This window comes from Solanum lycopersicum, chromosome 5 (assembly GCF_036512215.1).
Source record: "Solanum lycopersicum chromosome 5, SLM_r2.1".
In the NCBI taxonomy this organism is placed as follows: Eukaryota; Viridiplantae; Streptophyta; class Magnoliopsida; order Solanales; family Solanaceae; genus Solanum; species Solanum lycopersicum.
The window spans coordinates 16,797,318-16,810,053 of NC_090804.1; positions in this window are offsets into that span (position 1 = coordinate 16,797,318).

A 12,736-nucleotide genomic window follows, 5' to 3' on the forward strand; every position below is an offset into this window, starting at 1 on the left:
CATCGTATATAGGCTGCCTAAATTTCATGATATTCATTTTGTAACTTGTTGGATCATTGGTATGGTTAAGTTATTGGTTTATAATTGTCTATATGGCTATGCGTAAGATCCTTTGTGAAGTGAATTGATTTAAAAGGCTAAGGTATCTGGTGTTTATGATGGAAAGGTGGTACGTTGACCTTATCACATCTATATATTGCAGAATTCTATCGAATTGTATTGATTGATATCGTCAACTTATGGTTGTAATGCATATTTGTTATAATTGTGTACAACATGGCCTTGTTGGCATTATTCTATGAATTGTATGTTATCATGTTGTAGCTTTGATAGGTGATTAATGTGAAGGATTATATGGATTATGTGTACCTGTGAAGTGAAAGCATGATTACCTATATTAGGTTATATACGACTAGGATAAACTATGGCGATGTCTGTACATGTGTTGCTAAAGTCTCTTGTTAGGTAGACTTAGTTGTTTCTCATGGTACTTTAATGTCATTGAATAATTGATATCATTATAATGTGTGTGTCTTAATTAATAGACATATGCCCCTCCACTTGATACATGAAGAATATGAATATGAGCATCTTTACTCAGTGGCTTGAGCACCTTTGTCATGTATGTGTATGAATGAATGTTGAATGAAAGTCTAGGATCTGTATGCGTAAGATATTTCCCGTTTAAGGGTTACTAATATAATACCTTGAACTTGTAAAAATGTTAAATAACTTTGAACCTCAATATAGACAGAAGGTTATGGTATCCTTGAAGTTGAAATCCGTAATCATATCATTTTTAGTGAATGATGGACTTAGGGATAGGTTGGCTGGAACGACATGAAACCATCTTTAATAAAGGTATTAAGATATCCTTATGAACTTGAGTTTCAGCCGTAAAGGACCCATCTTTGTAGGGGTATTATGATTTGGTAGGACTAAGAGATGGTACCTTTTAATATGCCTTTATTTGAACCAACTTACTCTATGAGAACATAGCTAGCACCGACATAATATGCTTGTTGTAATGGCTCTACTAGGGAAGGAGACTAGAGTACAAAGAAGACTTTGATATTCCATAACCATGTGCGTGCATGGGATGTGTTCTAGTTTTACCCTTGGAAAGTAGAAGACCCTCTATCGGAGTAGGGTAGACTCTGTATTCCATGCCTAGAAAGTATGATCTATGTTGGTTAATGCCTATTCTCATCATGTGGGATATATTCAGTGTTAGAGAAGTTCTACAAACATTAGGTTTTGTAATGGGACACTATGTATACATTGCACGAGTAGTCTTTAAAGATGCTAGGATTAGGGTTCCCTAGGTATTGTCTAAAAATATTACGTGAAGTCTTGTAAATGCCTACTTGTATTTTAAGTGGTTTAATGAATTAAAATGACTTAAGTTAAGGTATGTGAATGAAAATGTTCTTATGTAGAGTAGCTTTAAGGATTTCTTAGGTTCGCTTGAACACGGTGTACGGGCGGTCTCTTCATGTCTTACGTTGGTGAGTATTAGGGTAAGTTTAGGTATGGGGTTCAATTATGAAAAGGGATTAATATTTCATTAGGTAGTCTTAAGTATTATTTAGGTGTGCTTGAATAAGATGTGTGAGCGGTCTCTTTTCATCTTAGTTAAGTAAGTCTTAGGATAACATTTGGTAGAAGGGTTATATGATTATATGATTTGAAGTAATGTTAAAGCTATATTGGGGATTACTTGGAATGTTATTTATATGTTTATATGTTCACTTGTAAGTGGTTTCTTATATTTGTTTTATAAGGTTATCTCTAAAAAGAGAATGAAAGAATATTATAACTCAAATGTCCTTTTAAAATGGTTTTATTGCATATCTCCATACTAAGTGCATTCAATGTACTAATTCCATATATTTTCTTATCTCTGAAAGTTTTGGTAGCAAGTTAGGAGTGTCTTGTAAGCAATCTTGGAAATAGCATCCTTTCAAGCAAGTTTTGGTATGTTCTAAGTTAATTCAAGGACATAGTCATGTTTAGATTTCATTGTTATGACAGATTTTATAAGACTTTAATAGTTTTTATTTTGTTTATGTATGGGCTTTGACCCAAGATATTCGTGTCTCTTAGATAACTATAGAAAGACGTAGCGTCTCTTATGTTTTCAGTGAAAGAGATTTTGAACTGTGGTTTAATTACTATAAATAGTTTTAATTTCGCACTACTTTTCATATACATGTGTGAAAATGAATGATGTCTAAGGGCTTGTGCAAGACCTCTGAGAGGTCGAGTACGCCATGTGGCAACTTGAAGGACGCCCTATCTTCTAGAGTGTACATTAGGTCCTGACGAACATGGTATCACAACATCAGGTTATAAAGTAGTCTTTACAAATCCAATGTCTCATTAAATCTATGTATAGTAGAGTCCTTTTCATCAGTGAGTACGACACATTAATGAGCGGGAGGCTATAAGATGAAAGACTTTAACTTTCTACATCACTCTTTTATCGTGCACACGAGTTTAGGTTATAAGTGTCTTTTTCTATTCTTTTCTCTTGTGTTTATAGGATAAGAATTCAATAAAAATGGCTGCAAGAAGATTAGAAGAGAAAGGGGGAATGAGGAAGTTCCTCCCCAAGGTGGAAAAGTTTCAAAATGTGTCCATGTATATGCTCGAGTTGTTCAAGTCCCTATAGTTGGTAAAGGCAATGATGTTCCGGTAGTTCCCCTAGACATAACTAAAGGGGAGATTAGAGAGTCTCTCCTTGCATTGGACCGAGCCCTGTCAACTCATATGAATAGGGGTTTAGATCCTCGAGTGAAATTTTGGAGTACCATGACCTTTATACTAAGGGACTTCGTGAGGATGGATCGCTCTAAGGTGGGAGTGGATCCCCATGACTTCTTTGATGAATTGCATAAGATAGTGCATGCTATACGAGTAACCTCAATGAAGAAGGTAGAGTTAGCTTCGCACAAATTTAAAAAGGTAGTTCAAGTGTGTTTCACCCAATGTAAAGCATATAGGAAAATTGAGTCGGGCCCTATATAGCGGACGAATTGTATTAGGCATTCTTAGGAAATTATTTTCCCTGGAAAGAAGGGAGGTGAAGGTTGATGAGTTCATATACATTAGGAAAGATAACATGAGTGTTGACGAGTTTTGTTTGATGTTTACCCTATTGTCTATGTATGCCTCATCCATGGTGTCTAACCCAAGGGATGAGATGAGTAGGTTTATGACCGGTTTTTTAGATATTGTGAAGGAAGAGCGCCATACGTATCACATCCGGGTTTACCCCCTAGACATAACCGGCATCGTCTTCCTTTTCAAGTACTAATACTAGCCTCTTAGTCCCATGTCATTACATTCATAAGTTTTAAGAATTTTAGAAAAACATAAAAATTTCATTATCACTACTTTAAGGTTTACATAGAATTCTACATACACATAATATATAATCATATCGAATATACATAGACCCTTTGTAAAAGAAGGTTACATAGCCTTCTACTTTTATTGCACATACGTATAAATATAACATAGAAATAGTCTCAACGATTGTCTCATTTTATACCATCTAAACGAATATGACAATATGACCATAGCCCTTACATCAATCCAACAAGACCACACATAGGCTATACAAATGTATAGTACTTAATTGAAAATGAAAGAAATGAAAGAGTCATTAATCTCATAACAAGTCTGTAAGCTAGATTATGGCATCGCCCACGGAATTTGAGGACCCACCCCACTTGGATGAAAGGAACAATCCAAGCCTTCAACAATGTCGCCTTCTAAACTATTTGAACACCGGAACCTAAAATGTTTTGGAAAAGGGAAGGAAATGGGGTTAGTACTCCACATGTACAAAGTATGAGACCTTATGCACATATACAAGCCAAACAAACTAAAAAGGGACTTTTAGTTAAAACATGCAATTTTACCCTTTTAGGAACTTAATGCAAAGTCAAGCAAGTCATGCCAACCAACTAACCATGCTTACTATCTCAACAATAATACTTATCCCAACATACTTGAAACCATGATTTACTACAACCCTAGCATTAAGGAATAATATCACAAGAATGAATATGAGTCAGTCGTATCATAATAAGCAAGACAACTACTCTTCAATCTTTATGAAGTCAAGAAGTGCGATGATCATAAAAAGCCCCATAACTTTGCCTAACCAAGTAAACTTAACAAGAAAGATAACCAATGTCCAACTTTAACAATATAGTCAAACTACATATATCAAGAGGATAATCATCATCATATATAGACATTTACACTGTAGCATAAACATATTATCATCATAAACATACATAATATCAACTTTCTAAAGCGTCCATCAAAGTCAACTAGTGCAAGGCATAAATAGATTCCCATACCCCCACCTAAGCTAAGTTAAACCTCTCAAGTCACCTTAGATAGTTTATAATCCATTACTTTATTTTACTTTAGGGAACACTTGCCTTAGCCGACATAGACCACATGATCTATGTGTGGAATCCGTTGTTGTAAAACCTTACACCGATGGAAGGTGGTCTACCGACTGAACTAAAACCGACACAAATGTAGCTTTTTAGGTGGATCCACGAGCTAGTCTTCTTTTAGAGGCAACATAGTTCAAGAACTAAGAGATAGTATATTCCATCTTGACACCACATTGTAGTTGGGGCCTCCTGTCATGGGAATCCATTGGATGAGTATTCCTTTTTGGGAAGTCAACATCTCATATAAAACTATAGGGCAAATCTTCCTCGTTGGGAAGTCATCACCTCCCATTGTAAAGTTCACTCGGTGCTAAGTTAAGTCCCTTTATTGAAATGTCTTTAAGCCTTTTATTGACAATCATAACTTAGTTTAGGTCATAAGGTCTACCCTTTGTATAATCAGCATCATCAATAGCTCAATAAGAATTTAATGAGTATAAGTCATTTTAACACAATCATATAAGTGAGGTTAACACATTAGCATTTCATAGCATATCAAGACACATTGATAGTTTTCACCATAATTATATCACATACATCTCAATCAACCAAACATCATAGTAAAGAATTTTCATTTCATCATCATACCATCCTACGAATTGACTTATACGAGGTATACTCCAATAAAATATCATGACTTAACCACAAATAATCACAATCGGAGGTAGAGATAGAGGTTCTATGACTTACCAAGTCTTCCTTATAGTTCATCATCAAGGTATTACAATCAACCCATAACTTAACCCAAACAAGGGCAATTCCTTCTCTATAACACAATTCAACACTAGGTCACAAGTTAAGGCAACATACATAGGCTTATTTCACATTATAATTCATAACCTAAATCACATATAAAGAACTAGCATGATAGGACTATAATTAATCTCAATTTAATCATAATAACACCATAGAATAATAATCTAATCAACAATCAAATCAATTGAATGATCGCAATACAATATAGGTCAACACCACAACCTACTATTAGGAATGGAGGATCATGTTCTTCAATTTAGACCAAACCATAAACCATTACCATCAAAAAGTTAAATTACATGTTAATCTATTCGATATAACCTAAAGAAATAATTAACAACTCAATTCATAACTTCATTTTCGTAATTGAATGAAACCCATAAGAAAACTCAACTTTTGAAATCTAATTTGAAGGAACCCTTTGAGGAAAGAGTCTCAAATGTGAATTAGATCCCATACCTTAACGTTTGACAACAATTTGATGGTGATTCGTCCCTTTCCAGCCCCAAAACCCTAATCCTTACTAGTATTCAATGGTGAGTTCAAGTAAAGAGAGAAATAATAGAGAAGGAAGAGAGTTTATTTGTGAGTTTTATGTAGATTAAAGAGGGTTGAGGGTATTTATATTAGGTCTGAATCAACTTAATTGAACTCCCTTGAACCCCTAATTAATCACCTAACCCCTAAACTAGTTAAATGAAACTAACTTAAGTACATAAGGAAGCTCAACCCTCACAGATGAGACCCCGATCGACGGGCAGTCTATAAGTGGAGCGTCCCTCACCCCTCCGTACTGCACTACGTTAATTAGCTCAGAGAGTTTTCAGGCGAAGGGCTTCCGTGCATTAGCTAAGTGTGGGACAACGGTAGCATCAGTGCACCATCGATCCACACATGAACTGTAGCCTGCACCTCTGCACTCCGTCAATGAGTCTAGAGGTTGTTCAGGTGAAGGTACCTTCTCAACCATCCTAATTATGGGACAAAGGTTGCATCGACACCCCGTTGTTCCACACACGGGTCGTCTTCTGTCCCGTCGATGCACACTGTCAGGCAGTGTTGCTTAAAACTCTTGGGTCTTCCTCAAGGGCCCTTGGTTTATCCTTGGGGTGTCGTACCGAGAAATTTCAACCATAAAATAATTAAAATACCTATTATAAACTCTTCTACAAATTTTCGTACATTTCCAACTCCTAAAAGTTTGTCAAAAAGGCTAAGGCACACTAAAATTCCTTTGAACCAACCTCACGGATGTAATGGACGTTTTTCGATGTTTTGGTTCTTAAACATTCTCAATGACCTATATTCAATAAAATGTACTTAAAGATAGTACTTAGACCCTATGGAACCAATAATAGGTTTTACGACATATCTTAAATTTTCAAGGTGTTACATTATTTCCCCCTAAGGAACATTCGTCCCCGATTGACACCAAAACTCTATGAAAGGAAGGAATAGATTCAAGACTAGATGTCCAACCAAAAATAAATATTAAATCAACATAAATCATGTCATTTCAGCAAGGCAATTGAAAACTCATATTACTACACATAAGGCTCAAATAACTTCATCATGAGGCATTTCCTTCTCACAACACGTATGAGCTCAACATACATTATGAGTCGATTAGCACAAAGTTCAACTTAACAACATGCTACATATTATTTCATAAAGACTCACCATATCAAAGTGCACAACATAACTCAAAACAAGCGAAATGCAAAATTTCAAGTCTAAAGCACCAACTTCACTGTAAAATTGTGAAAAATGCATAATTTGCAAAACTTCACCCAAAAATCAAGAAACTTCAATTTCTAGTCATATTTATATTATTTGAAAGAATTACTAACCTTAATTATCAAAAATATGAGGGTAACGGGACCTCATGTCGGTCTCGACCTCCCATGTTGCACCCTCAACTAGGTGATTTCTCCGTAACACCTTTACAGAAACCACCTCTTTATTCCTCCACTTCATGACTTGCCTATCAAGAATTTAAACCGGAACTTCCTCATTAGAGAGGTTATCCTTGAAATCAAGACACTTCATACGAAGAATTGACTGAGGGTCACTGATACACTTCTTCAACGTAGAAACATAAAAAATTGGATGAACCGAAGACAATTCACTAGGAAGTTTCAATTCATAGGAAAACTTACCGACCCTTTGCAAGATTTCATAGGGACCAACATAACAAGGACTCAACTTCCCTTTCTTGCCAAATCTAACCACCCCTTTCATTGGTGAAATTTTCAAATACACCTTATCACCTTCCTCAAACTCCAAATACGTTCTTCAATGATCGGCTTAAAACTATTGTCGACTATACGCCATTTGCAACCGCTTCCTTATGATTTAAACATTTTCTAAAGTCTTATAAATACATTCAATACGATGAAGAGATGGCTCACCCACTTCAAACTATCCAATAGGAAATCTACTCCTCCTACCGTACAAGGCTTCATAGGGAGTAAGTGAAATGGATGAACGAAAACTATTATTATAGGAAAAATCCACCAAAGGTAAATATTTATCCCAATTCACTTTAAAATAAATAATTCATGCCCTAAGCATATCTTCAAGGGTTTGTATCGTATGCTCCGCTTTACTATCCGTTGGGGATGAAAAGAGGTGCTCAACTTCACTGTAGTACCTAAACCTTTTTGGAACAACCTCCTAAATCTTGATGTGAATTATGCACTCCGATCCGATATGATTGATAAAGGAATTCCATGGCGGTACACAATCTCATCTTGGATGATTCTTGCATAATCCTTCGCCGAATATGTAGATTGACTGGAATAAAATGAGCGGACTCACTCAATTGATTCACAACCACCCATATGGAATCGTATGACTTTTGAGTCCGAGGTAAACGTACTACAAAGTCAATATTGATGTATTCCCACTTCAAAGTAGGAATTTGGATCTCTTTTAGTAAGCCACCCGGATTTTGGTGTTTAGCCTTTACTTGTTTGCAATATAAACACTTAGATAAAAACTCCTCTGTCCCTTTTTAGACCTTCTGACTAATATATCTCCCTTAGGTCATGGTACATTTTGGTCAAACACGGGTGAATTGAGTAGCGGGACCCATCTGCTTCTTCTAGGATCCGATCGGTCAACCCATATACATCGGGAACACAAAATCTCCCTTGGTCCTTAACACACTATCCCCCCTTAAAGAGAATAATTAATTCAACTTGTCGGGAATTGATTCTTTCAACTCCATTAAGGATAGATCAAGGTGTTGTTTAGACTTCACCTCAACCACTAAACATGACTCGGAGTTATGATATAGCACCCCCCTCCGGAGAATTCTCCAACCTCACCCCCAACCTAGCCAACCTATGTACTTCCCTTGCTAGGTCCTTCTTGGTTTATCAAGATTGGATACACTACCTATAGTGATACGACTTAGGGCATCCGCAACTATATTATACTTGCCGAGGTGATAAATGACACTCATATCATAATCTTTCAACAACTCTAGCCACTTATTTATCATAGATTCAACTCCTTTTGGGTAAACACATATTGGATACTCTTATGATCAATAAAAGCATCAACATTAAGTCCATACAAGTAATGCCTCCAAATTTTCAAAGCAAACACCATGGCTGCTAACTCAAGGTCATGAGTGGGATAGTTTCTATCATGTACCTTAAGTTTCCTAGAGGCATACGATACCACCTTCCCGTGTTGCATAAGCACACACCCCGAACCCACTAGGTATGCATCGCAAGACACTACAAAACCCTTTGTGCCCTTCGGTAAAGTCTACATCAAAGCAGAAGTAAGCCTATCTTTCAACAATTGGAAGCTTTTCTCACTCGCCTCCGACCACTAAAACTTCTTACTCTTTTGGGTAAAACTAGTCAAAGGAGATTCAATAGACGCAAAACCATATACGAATCACTGATAAAAACTCGCTAGACCCAAGAAACTCCTAATGTCGGGGATTCAATGGTCTAGGCCAATTTTACACTGCCTCCGTTTTCCATGTGTCTACCTCAACTCCCTCACTAGAGATGATATGCCTATAAAGATTCACCGACCTCAACCAAAACACACACTTACTATATTTGGCATGCAATTGATGTTCTGTAAGGCTTAGAAATACCACCCTCAAATAACCCATTTGATCACCCTCATTCTTCGAATATACAAAGATATCGTTAATAAAGACAATGACAAATAAATCTAGGTAATTCCTAAACACTCTATTCAATAGGTCAATAAACGCCCTGGAGCATTAGTATGACTGAAAGACATGACCAAGAACTTATAGTACCCATACCTAGTTAGAAAAGTCGTCTTTGGTACATCCTCACCTCGCACCCTAAGTTGGTAAAACCCTGATCTCAAGTAAATTATTGAAATGTAACTCACACCTTGGAGTTGACCAAACAAGTCGTCAATCCGACGGAGAGGGTACTTATTCTTAACGATGACCTTGTTGAGTTGGAGGTAATCAATACATATTCTTAATGACCCATCTTTCTTCTTCATAAACACACCGGGAGCACCCCACAGAGAAATACTAGGCCTTATAAAACCCTTATCTAGTTAATCATTGAGTTGATCCTTCAACTCCCTCAACTTGGCCGGAGCCATCCGATAAGGAGGAATTGTTATGGGATTTTTATCCGGTAGCAAATCAATACCAAAATTAATTTCCCGTTCAGAAGGAATACCGGGAAGGTAAATAATGAAGACCTCCGAAAACTCACTCACTACGAGTACGGACTCGATGGGAGGAACTTCGGAGTCTAGATGTTGGACTCTTACTATACGATAAAAACAACCTTTTGAGATTATTTTGCATGCTTTTAGACATGAAATAATACAACCTCTAGGAATATAATTTCCTCCCTTCAACTCAACAACGGGTTCATTTGTTAAGTTAAACCTCACAACTCTTGTCCTACAATCAATGTAGGCAAAACATGCATGCAACCAATCCATACACAATATAACATCAAAGTCAAAAATATTGAGTTCTACTAGATCAAGATACGAAACTCTATTGGGTAACATTATTGGACAATTTCTATACACCCCTTTTTGCAACAACCGACTCTCCCACCGTTGTAGACACTACAAAAGGTTAATACAAAATATTGGGTAAACTGTTAAACTTTTTAGTTGTAATATGTGTAACAAATGATAAAGTCGTGCTGGAATCAAGTAAGGCATATACATCAATAGAGAACATTGTTAACATACCTGTCACCATAGAGGGAGAAGTCTCTTGCTCACCCCTAGAGCAGAGAGCATAGAAGCGGCTCTTCTTTAGAGAATCACTAGAACCACTTGATTGAGATTGACCACTAACCTTCACTCTTAAATTTTGGACAATATCTCATCTTGTGATCACTCTTGCAACAACTAAAGCGATTCCCCTTTCCTACCAAGCACTCACCAAGATGACCGTTTCAACACATGGCACATGTAGGCTTATCATTTGGTGAATAAGTACTTTTTCCCCACTTGAATTTAGGGTTAGACACCCTATCGCCCCTAGATTTTGGGAACTTTGAAGGGACTTGATTTGAAACTCTATTTTTAAATATAGGCTTGTCTGTTATTTCAAGACTATTCTTTGAAGAACCTCCATCAAATGATTTTTCACTTTTAGCATCTCTACTTTTCCTCTTAGATCCTGCCTCCTCAACCCTTTTTTGCATTTACCATAAGGTGTGAAATGTTCATGTTGTCATGTAGCATGTCGGAATGGCATTCCTCTTGTAATCCCTCTAACACTCCCATCACAAATAGTCTCATTTGGTCTCTAGGATCGGAGACCATAGAAGGAGTATATTTGGACAACTTAATGAATTCCAAAGAGTACTCATGGACACTCCTTCATCCTTAGCGAAGATTGATGAAATCCACCACTTTTTCCTACGTCATCTCCCCAGGGAAGAAATGATCTTGAAAAGCCGCCTTAAATATCTTCCAAGTTACCGAACCCCCCCCCCCTCAATGGCCTATTATCCCTCCATTGCACATAAAATTCTTGTGCCACATTCATGAGTTGATAAGTGGCCAATTCGGCCTTCTCACTTGTGGACAACCCTACAGACAAAAGTATTTTAAAGACTTCATCGATGAATTCTTAGGGGTATTCATCAAACTTAAACCCATAGAATGTAGGAGGGTTCATTAGAGTTAAGTCCCTTAAATGGGAAGCCATAGTAGTGACTTGCTAATTAGGATGGGCCACAACCCTCCGGTTTGCTTGAGTCGTCATAGCTTGGGCTTGAGTCGTGACCGTTTGTACTTGAGTGGTGATAGCTTGGGACATTTGAAGAAGAGCGGACCTTATATTCTCTTCTGTCAAAGGAGGAGGATTGGGCGATGCTTGCTCCACATTATCATCTTTTTCTAGTGAAGGAACTTGCTCCACAGGGATGAGCTCCAACATTGGCAATATCCTCTTCAAGTCTTTGAGCCACATCCTTAGAGTATTCATGATTCCTATAATCAGAACAATAGGTTTAGATTCAAAAGCACACCATATGTATACTTTATTGTCATGATATAAGATTTCCAAGAAAGAGAATGATTCCTAGGAATCATAAAGGTTCCTACTCAAAAGTGTGGCGCGCTTCACAATTATAAATACAAACCTACATAGACGTTGTAGAGAGAGACACATAACTCAATGATGTACAACCTCATGCTCTTACACCAAGTTTTTCATATCCGGGTTTACCCCCTAGACGTAACCGGCGTCGGCATCCATTTCAAGGACTAAGACTAGCCTCTTAGTCTCATGTCATTACATTCATAGGTTGAAAATTTTTGTAAAACTTTAAAACTTTCGTTATCACTACTTGGAGGTTTACATAGACCTCTACATATGTATGATATATATTCATATCGAGTATACATAGACCTTTTGTAAAAGAAATTTCATAGACTTCCACTTTTATTGCACATACATATATATATATATATATATAATATAGAAATAGTCTTAACAATTCTCTCCTCTCATACCACTTAAAAGATTATCCCAATATGGGCATAGCCCATACATGATTCCAACAAGACCACATATAGTATATACAAAAGTATACTACTTAATTGAAAAAGAAAGAAAAGAAAAAGTCATTAAGCTCATAACAAGTCCGTAAGGTAGATTATGGCATCGCCCTCGGATGTTGAGGACCTACCCCACTTGGATGAAAGAAAAAATCCAAGCCTTCAACAATGTCGCCATCTAAACTCTTTAACAGCCGGAACCTAAAATGTTTTGGAAAAGGAAAGAAAATGGGGTTAGTACTCCACATGTACAAAGATGAGACCTTATGCACATATACAAGCAAAACAAACTAAAAGGCAACTTTTAGTTAAAACATGCCATTTTACCCTTTTAGGAACTTAATGCAAAGTCAAGCAAATCATAGAAACCCACTAAACACGCTTACTATCTCAACAATAATACTTATCCCAACATACATGAAACTATGATTTACTACAACCCTATC